Source organism: Sebastes fasciatus, chromosome 6, assembly GCF_043250625.1.
Source record: "Sebastes fasciatus isolate fSebFas1 chromosome 6, fSebFas1.pri, whole genome shotgun sequence".
NCBI lineage: Eukaryota > Metazoa > Chordata > Actinopteri > Perciformes > Sebastidae > Sebastes > Sebastes fasciatus.
Window position 1 is genome coordinate 15,140,355 of NC_133800.1, and position 9,789 is coordinate 15,150,143.

General features: G+C 38.8%; 1 long non-coding RNA gene across 2 annotated transcripts in view; it reads right to left on the minus strand.

The window, feature by feature from the left end:
* The window catches only part of LOC141769105 (uncharacterized), a 153,949-nt gene extending 144,182 nt beyond the window's left edge, over window positions 1–9,767 (minus strand). For both annotated transcript variants that reach the window (XR_012594263.1, XR_012594264.1), the window contains exon 1: window positions 9,583–9,767. This is a non-coding gene — a long non-coding RNA (uncharacterized LOC141769105). The remainder of the gene's footprint in view (window positions 1–9,582) is intronic.
* Window positions 9,768–9,789: the final 22 nt, after the last annotated feature.

The following is a 9,789-nucleotide window of genomic DNA, read 5'->3' on the forward strand; positions in this document are numbered from 1 at the left end:
TGTGCAGCGTTTTCTGGTTCTGCTTCTGATTATAACAGCAATATTTAAATATCACTAATGCAACAAATATTAAAAACGTATTTATTTTGGGGTGAATGTTTTGCTGTCCCTATTTTCTATTTAAAAGCGGTTGCCACTGATGCCACGGAAACCAAAGACCAAGAATTGGTTGCCATTTCACAAAATGGTTGCCAATGGCAACCTGGCAACCCTTACTGTCGAGCCCTGCCAGATAAACAACAGCTTTTACCCCGCTGTCCTGTTTTATGGTAAAACGCTCTATTGAATGAATGCGGTGAACACATATACTGCAAAGTTGTAGCATCTGTGACTTAAAGCCTCCAGAGATCCAACTTTTACTTCTTGGAATAAATAAAAATCGGCTTAAAACTCTGACGAGTGGCTGGAATAGAGTGTGTTGCCCACCAACATTACCAAGTGGAGCAGTTTGGGTATCAGCAATTTGGATGCAAGAACCAATTGGTCAGTTCATGAGCCAGTACCAAAGTGAATGCCACAAGTCTTGGCTTACAGCTGCAGATTGCTCAGAAGAATTGGATAGATGGATGATATGAAAACATACATACTCATATGTCATATTGGTTGTATATGGTGAAACCATATAGTTCAGTGAGTAGAGTAGCACTATTATTGCCAGGTTTGGGAAATTTTGTTCCCAATTTCGGCACCCATGCTTTAAATGTAATGTAAACCACTTTGGTGAAGAGCATCCACTAAATGCTGTATGTTATATTAATGTGGAACAGTGAGTACGCTGTGAAATTAATTGCAACATTTGTAGAGAAGATCTTCAAAGTCTTTGGGGCATGAAACATTTTACAACTCCATTAGAATATTTTTAGAAGTCTTTGTAAATACAGTGAAAATAACATGATAATATTCCAAAATTGACAGAATGTACATTATACAAAACTCAAGGCAAAGGTTTGTATGACTAAGGCTAGTTATTTACTGGAGCTCTATTTATTCTAATGCAATGCATTCAAGTAATTTAATTCTCAGTCACAGACTAGAAGCAAATCTGGCCTTAAAAACTGTGCTGTACCATTCATATTAGGGGACATTAGAATACATATTTATCATGTCTATGGAACATGTCCCTTGTCCACAGAGATATTACAGTCTGTTCCCCCAGCAATCGTTTAGCAGCCAAGCACCAGGGCCAGGAACTAACATTCATCCAAAATATCAATCTCTCAACTGACCCAGAGATGCAGTACTGTTTTTCCAATGAGCACTGCATGCTTTGACACCACCATAAGAAACAGACCTTTCTCTGCGCCACCATCACAAACAGGCCTATCTCTGCACCGCCATCTCTGTCCATGTCCTCACGCAGCAGTGATGCTATTTGATAGATTATGCTTTTACCAGAGTTATTTGGCAAGATACCAGACGTATCTATTCCCTGAATAAAAGCTTTTAACAGAGTATCCTTGTCCACTTTAGACCATATGCTGCTCTTCAGCAAGATCAAATCTGCGCTGTCCTGTTTGCTGCTTTTTTTACTTTTCTTTTACTATTTTGCAGCAAAGCACAGCTTATCCCATCATGTGAAAGAGTCTCTCCACACCATATTTGATTGCTTTGTAGATTGTTAATGCAGTTCATAGTTTACTGAATGTAATTAACACTTCCAAGTGCTGTTGCTCACATGGGGCTTGAGTTCACAACCATTGCACGCTCTAAACCTCTGATGTGCAACACGCTTCCACTACTTTAAACCGTGAATGAAAGTATGAGCATTTACCACTGACTGTTCGTATTTTATCATTATTTCTTTCATGTGTTTTTGTATCAAAAACGGTGAGCACTTTAAACGAATTCTCCACTAAAAACCTGTATTTTGAGTATCACACTCACTCCCATGTAGGCTTGAAAGTGGGGATGGGTCATGATTTTTTTTTTTTCGAATAGTCATTAAAATTATTGTTGAAAAAAATTAATCAAATTGTTTTTTACCGGCGACTGGTGGGAGCATGTTCAGTTCGGCTCTTTTCATTTATATTCACGCAGGGGCTGCCCAAACTCGACAGAAACAAAATGAAACTCACCAAAACAGTCTTGGTTAATCTTTCCACTGTTCCAACAATTTGGGTGAAATAACGCTTTAATTCACAGAGTTAGATGTGAAAATGTGTCGGCTCTACACGCCGTTTTTCCCCACTGTCTCTCTCTCTGCCAGCAGGGCAGCTGCCCACAGAGCAGGGCCGAATGTGCCAAAAATTGGTAAATACACAACTTCACTAGTGCTTAGAGCCCTAAAATCTCAATAAAGAAACATGCTGCTTAATGGAGCTAAGACATGAAAGTTTGATGTGTGTGCACCTTGAAAACATGTGCACATCGTGCGTACAGATTGTACAACCTGCCCAAATTACACTTTGACGCACCATATTCTCAGAGAGAGTGCACGCACTCACGCACGCATAAACACACGTGTCCCTTTTTTCTTAGTCTTAAGGATGATATATGAGCTGTCAATACTAAGTCAATACCTTGTCTTGTTAGCTAAATAAATGTGGTAGTCAGCCAAATGATGAGTGCAGTTGTAATAAAAGTTGATATTTTCACATCCATTAAGTCTAAAACAAAGTAGTCTTTTAATTAAACCATATTTGTCATTATTCAAAAAACATTGCTTCTCTGTTTGCCTCAGCAGATATGTACTAGTGCAAGTCATGCCAAAACTGACAGCTGTTGTTTGCTTCTCTTTTAAATCTTTTCTATTTTTGATGCCTCATTTTCCCTGATTCTGTCTCAGTTTGTTCAACTGTTTTTATTCTGCTGGATTAACTGATTACATAATGAGAACAAACATTCAAATCAGAAACAAACTGTTTCTATTTTTAGTTTTGAGACATCATTATCCTTTGTTATTTTCAGCTGATTGAAGAGTGAAGTTTAGGTTAATTAAGTTACATCTTGGGTGTCTGTTGAACTGCAGATTGGCTTTGTGTTAAAAAAAAAAAAAAATAGCAGACAGATATTTCCCAAAGGAGACCAAAACAAAGCTAAAATGAGCTGAATATTGGCTTTTCAGGATGACCATAAGCATGACTCCAAATAATGCTGATGTAATTTAGGCAAGTTTCTTTACGAGTTCACCATATCAACTCAAAGGGTGATATGTCAGTCTTATGTTTACAGATTGCATTCAGGTTTATGTCCATAACCCTTCTGAGTGCTCCAAACCTCGCCTTCAATCGTCCAAAAGCACCTTAAATCACCTTTCAGCCTCGACATGTTTAATGTGTTCCCTACTTTGGCCTCCTGTGACTGTAACATTTTTCAAATGTAAAGTAGTAATTAGTCCGAGCAGTGCTAACAAAGCGTAAAAAAAGCCGGTAATCCGCCATCTTTGTTATCGTTTCTGGCACATGCTAATCACACAAAGCAACAATGGGCATGCGTGAAATGAGTAGAGGACATCATTGTTTCCCAAAGGCTCCGTTTTACATGTCAACATCGATACAAAGTAGCCGGACTCTTTAAAAATCTGCACTTTACAAGGCCTTTTCAAAAATACACGTTTTTTTGGACCCAAAACTCTGTTTGCGTGTGGACGAGACGCCAAAACGCAGAGGAAAATATCTTTTTTTTTAAATATCTGTATACATGTGGACAGGGCCTTAACCTTCTTGCATTCAACATACACTTAGAGACATTTCATTATTAATGGAGCTTGTAAACAGGATCACTGAGAAATTATGTGCTGAATTAAGTTTTTCTCCCAATGGTGATCGATCATACAGCATGCTCATACTATATTCATCTGGCATTTCTCAACCTTATCAACTGAGAATCCTTGTACTACAGAATGTATGCGGGTGTTGCCACTGACAGACAGACAGGAAATATACAGTAACTCCTAATAAACACACATACAAAGCAAAGATGATAGTTATTTCATGGGACACTAGGTTGCCATGCATGAACATTTCTACCAACAGATCATAACTACAAAAAAAAACAATCTAGTATCACAAAATATACAAGGAAATTGTTATACTTTCATTGTTTCATTAAATTTTACTCATTTATTTCCTTTTCTAAGATGAAAGTCAAAACTCCATCAGCAGTCACCTCATCTCCATCACAAGAGCAGCCAGAAATCACTGGGTGGTGGCACATCAATTTTGGATACAGAGTGAGTGAAATGAAAAACATTTCAAACAGAAACGCCATCTGCCAAAAATCAGGGTTTAGAAAGTGCATTGTTGTGACACTGATGTAAATTATGTAGCAGCTCACGTCAGTACTTCTGGTTTCATAATTACGGTCACAAAGGCAGTGTTTATTTACTGTTAATCCTGAAATCAACCCCGCACATGATTGCACAAGCACACACAAACACATTCACAGGTACAATCCAAGCACAGCTGGAAGAAAAAGAATAATTCTGATTGCTGACAGCTAAATTGAATAATCAGATATAAAAAAAGAGAAAATCACAACTTCCACATTGCTTGGATGGGAAATAATGAAATCCACTTGACCTTCAATCTGTCTGGTGCCTTGAAGCCCTTCATCTCTGTCCATCAATCTCACATGGAGCGACGGAGGAATGGATTAACTTCATATTTCTATTCAAGAACATGTTGCATTGTGTTTCCACAGAAACATCATTATCTGGCAATCCGCCTCAAGCTTCAGAAAATGACAGTAAAATCCATTTTGGACACAATTTCACAATGAGATGGACAGAAAAGCATACAGGTTTTCTCTGTTTTGTCTTCACAGATCTTACCTACAAAGCACACGGTTATCCACTAGTTCACTCATTATTAGAGAGGCCATAGAGCTGTTTTTCCTCTCCAGCGAACAGATTCAGCTGACCCGACTTTAGCAGATATTTTACACTTGTATTGTCCTTTACCCTTGTGAACCTGCCCGCGCTGATTCCCCTAACTCCTACTCATATTAATTTCCATAAAACTCTCTCTCACCCTAAGATCTGAAATCAAACAATGTATCCACACTCTTAACTGCATCCGCACTACGCTGACACACGCTCACCTCTCCGCTGTGTATCATTAATTAAGTGGGATTTGTTCTCCCACCTGTTTTCATCATTTCTATTATTCAAACACTCTTCTGAGCTTCCCTCAGCAAATAGCAAAACTGTTTGTTGTTTTGACTCTGAGCGTGAACTACAATGAACTTGGTTTCTCACTGAGGAGTTCCATCCGTCACCTATCTAACTTGAAAGAGTCGAAAAAGAGCTTTTTATCTGAATGGCAGATGAAAGTCGTGTTGAAAAGGGAAACCACATACACAAAACTTCAAAAACGCACATGCACCCACGGTCGTGTTAAAAAATGAGACGCCTGACTTTTCCCAGCCCTTCCTAAAACAAAGGGCATGTTTGCATCAGTGAAGAGTGCACAGCAGAGCTGATGATACAGAAGTTGGTGTTGTTTCTGTGGAGAATCAGGTAAAAGGTTTTCAGGATATTCAAAGCAAACGCTAATCAGGGCATGCTAATTAGGGTACTGTTTTTGTTATTCTTTGTCGCAACACAACCCTGGTACAATCTGTTTGACAAGAAGCTTTGATAATGAAATTGAGATGAACACAGAAGACTGTAATGAAATCAGGCCTCTATTCTTTAACTACGGTCTCCTGATGAGGAAACAGACAAAAGGAGAGAGGGGGGAGTGACGAAAACAAACAGACCACTGCTCACGATGCGCCGCATTCGGCCAGACTGAGTGAAACACAACAGACTATATAGATAGTTACAACAAAGTAAAAAGCACATAATACACACATTATTATAGTAACAGTACCTGAAACATTTGACTGGTTCACTTACATGTTGGGAAAGAGATGAAACAAGAGCCAACATGGTTAATTGATCTGATGATTGAGAGAAAATAGACTGAGAACAATTTGGATTCCCTGGTTGCAGCTTCTCAAATGTGAGGATTTTCTGCTTTCCCCCGTTTTATATCTTTTGAAATTGAATATCTTTGGGTTTTGGACTATTGGACGAACAAAACAAGGAATTTAAAGATGTCACCTTAAGTTCTGGGAAATTATGATGAGCATTTTTTATTATTATGACATTAGAGATTAATCTAAATCATGGTTGCAGCCCTAAAAGGAAGAATTAGAGTATAATGTGAGAACATATAATAAAAGCAAAGTTTCACCATAATGTCTAGACTTCAAACAAAACAAAACATGAGCTATTAACCTCCACTATCTACAAGTTTGACTTGCAACAATTCTGATAATTGTTTATCGTTTTTCAAGGAAAAAGTGTCAGCTTTTGCATTTGTGGCTCTGGGAAACTGTAATGGGTATGTTTCACTATTTTCTGACATATTAATATAGACCAAACAATTAATCAAGAAAATAACTGGCAGATTAATTGATTATTTCAATGCCAGATTAATCAATAAATAATATAATGAACTGATGAATAGTAATGCCAGAGGTGTTTAAAAGAACTGGAATACTTGGGGTAACAGTAGACTAAAAGGTTGAGTAAACTGCTTTTTCTATTATATATTCTACAACAAAATATGAAAACGACTATTATATTATATGGGACTAGATGGGTAGTAATGTAGTCGTCAACAACTTTTAAAATATTACATTTGACAGTAATGTCCTGTGCCCTGGCTCATAATGATGAGAGAGCAGCAGTTTTCATAATCATGTAGATTTGTTTGTATGCTGTTATGCTGCGAGCTCAACCTGACACCTACAAACATAATATCTCTCCAATGATTCACTACTTTGCATGATTTGATACAACGCTCCTGCTTTCTGTTTGAGAATGAGCCCTGATAATGACACAGAGATGAACGCAGCAAAATGTGGAAATGAAAATCAGACATCTATTCTTGAACTACAATGCACTGATGGGGAAAGCCAGGGGAGGCGGCGGAGGAGGAGGAGGAGGAATGAGGGGAGAGAGGAAGAGAGTGCAGGTAAATTAGATTGAAAGGGAGAGAGAAAGCCAGGCAACAGAATGTGGAAGAAATAGAAATAAATCAAAAGTGTGAAAAAGAAATGATATAGTGTGGTAAGATGGAAAAAAAGAGAGAGAGGCACAGGGGAGGCGGTGGGAGAGGGAGGGCGGTGAGGGAGCTCTGAAGAGGAAATCAGCTGCTTTCTAATGGGCGCTGATTACATCTCCTTCTAAATGTCAAGTACATTTCCATTTAAAGTGCCTTGCTGCTTAAAAAGGCATGAAGACTGGCACACCCAGACCACACACACACACACACACACATATGTGGGCTGATACATATAGTCACACAGTCCACAGATGCACAGGCACATACAGGAAAGCAAACACATGTGAGCAAATAACCTAAAACTGCACACACAGTTGACTCAATATCTGAATGCAGACTGTGACTGTGTGTGTGTAAGAACAGGTGTGCATGCGTCATTTCTTCAAACATCCCTCTTCGTACGTCCATGAATCATACCAAAGTGACACAGTAGCCGGAGTACACCTTAGTATCATCAATAAAATCCACGCACACTTCTTTATCCTTCATTTCTACCCGCCCTCAAATCTGCTCTGAACCAATGAGGCGTGTCCTCCCACCGGGGTTCGGTAATGGCTGCCAATCAGGATCACCGTAGCCGTGCCCAACAGCAAAGACCAGGAAGATAGATGAGTGGCCCCGAGGCCCCCGCTGCACTGGAGCGAACAGAGCTTAGGGATAGATTCAATATGTCACAATAACATCCACATGCTCCAACGCTCCCACACACACATGGAACGAGCCTGGTGTGTGTGTGTGTGTGTGCGGTTGGAAACACGAGAACACATTCTCACTGTGTCTTCCGACATGCAAAAACAGAGGCAGCCATTCTCTCTCATTTTCTCTCTTATATACTGTATGCACAGCATAGGAAACAAGCACAAGCCTTCATGAATATGAATAGTCACGAAAAGCGGCACAAACACTGTAGGTTTTAAATAAAATGCATAGTGTTTGTGGGACCAGCTGTTCTTTTAGAGGGGCCAGTTAAATGAACTCAAATTAACTGCAGAGGTTCAGAAGCCAGGTCAGACAGGTCATCCAGAGAAATAAAGTATGTAGGACAAAGTGTCATTTTACCAACTAACAAATTCTGATTTCTAATGCTATTTCCCTGTTATTTAACATGGCAAACCACATAATGTTCAATTCATTTACACTAATGTATTTCTATTATTCTTCCACAGAGCCTATTTTCTGCAATAATCCAAAGGAAAAAATCCCATTGGCTTTTTGTCGAGGGAGGGAACTCAGGGCGATGCGGACTTCCTGGTTGGCCTACAAAAATACATCATCCTGGCTGCAGCACTCTATATAATGCAATCCAGTTCAACGCCACTGCAAACTACAACCTCAATAATAGTCATACAGTTAAATTAATACCTCTCTGACATTATCAATCAAAACTGGACATTATTATCTTTGTAATGCTAGAATGTATGGCTGAGTTGTTGTATTGGATTACATTAATATAGTCTCACACCAAAAAGGAACCTTACATATCACACATGCATGACACATGTTTCTTTTCTGAGCATACAAAATATACAGTACTACATGGCTACTCTGTGTGTGTGTGTCTACAACAGGTATGTATCCCTACTGAATGCTAAATGATAAAACGCTAAACACATTTACAGATCTAAAAAGTGGTTCAATGCATGCATCAAACACATGACTTACACACTCTGATCTGTGTGCCTAGGAGAGGCTGTATGTAAGGCTGTATTGTGTTGGGCACAGCTTAAAAAGCAAGAATGAATTAAGTCTCACAAGGAATAATCTTCCTCTTTTTCTGAGATCTATTACCTCTTTCCATTGCTTCAGGACATCTCTATTTATTTTCTCATCTTAAAACAACCTGTTTTTAATTTGTGTGTACTTATGAAACTGAAGACAAAGTGTTGCAATTGTTCTTTATGCTGATGTAATTGATTTAAATATGGTCATTTTATCAAATGTTTCTTGTATAACAGCTGAGGGCTGATGGGGGTCTGGGTGGGAGATGGTGAGCAAGCTGTCTGTATCTGTGTATTTGCAGTGTATGTTTGTTATGTAATGTTGTTTTGTCTGTATTTGTGTCTATAGGACCCCCCCTCGAAAATTAGATGCTACATCTCAAGTGGCTATCCTATCCTTTCAATACATTCTCACATTTACAGATGTAAAAAATTGTTCAATCCATGCATCAAACACATGACTTACACACTCTTATCTGTGTGCCTATAGGAAAGGCTGTAAGGCTGTGTGTTGTGTTGAGCACAGCTTAAAAAGCGAGAATGAATTCATTCTCACAACAAGCAACAAGCAGACCTGCACAAGGTCATTCAGAAAGCACAGTCAACAGGTGACTGTTTACAATTGTACAACCAATAAAATAAATGCAAAATAGGAGAAATTCAGAAAGTCTGTGTAGACAGCAGCAACAACACAACAGCATGCACAATACTGAAGAATAGCCACACAGAGACATTTAGTTAAGCATTAGCAAAGAAACCAGTGAACAATGATAGACAGACATACAGTACAGAGGGTGGCTCTGACTCACGTTATTTGACGTCAACTTCTCCTTTTCCTCGTGGTCCATTTGAAGATGAAATGGTCAAAGTCCACTCGGTTGTTTCATTAAAATAACTTTTTCTTGTCTTGTTGTAAAACCAGAGTATAACTGGCTTAAAAATAACTCGAGTCAGTGTTTCTTTTCCAGAGTTTATTCTAAATTTGGAAGCTGTGTGACACTTCAGCCAGGTGGTTT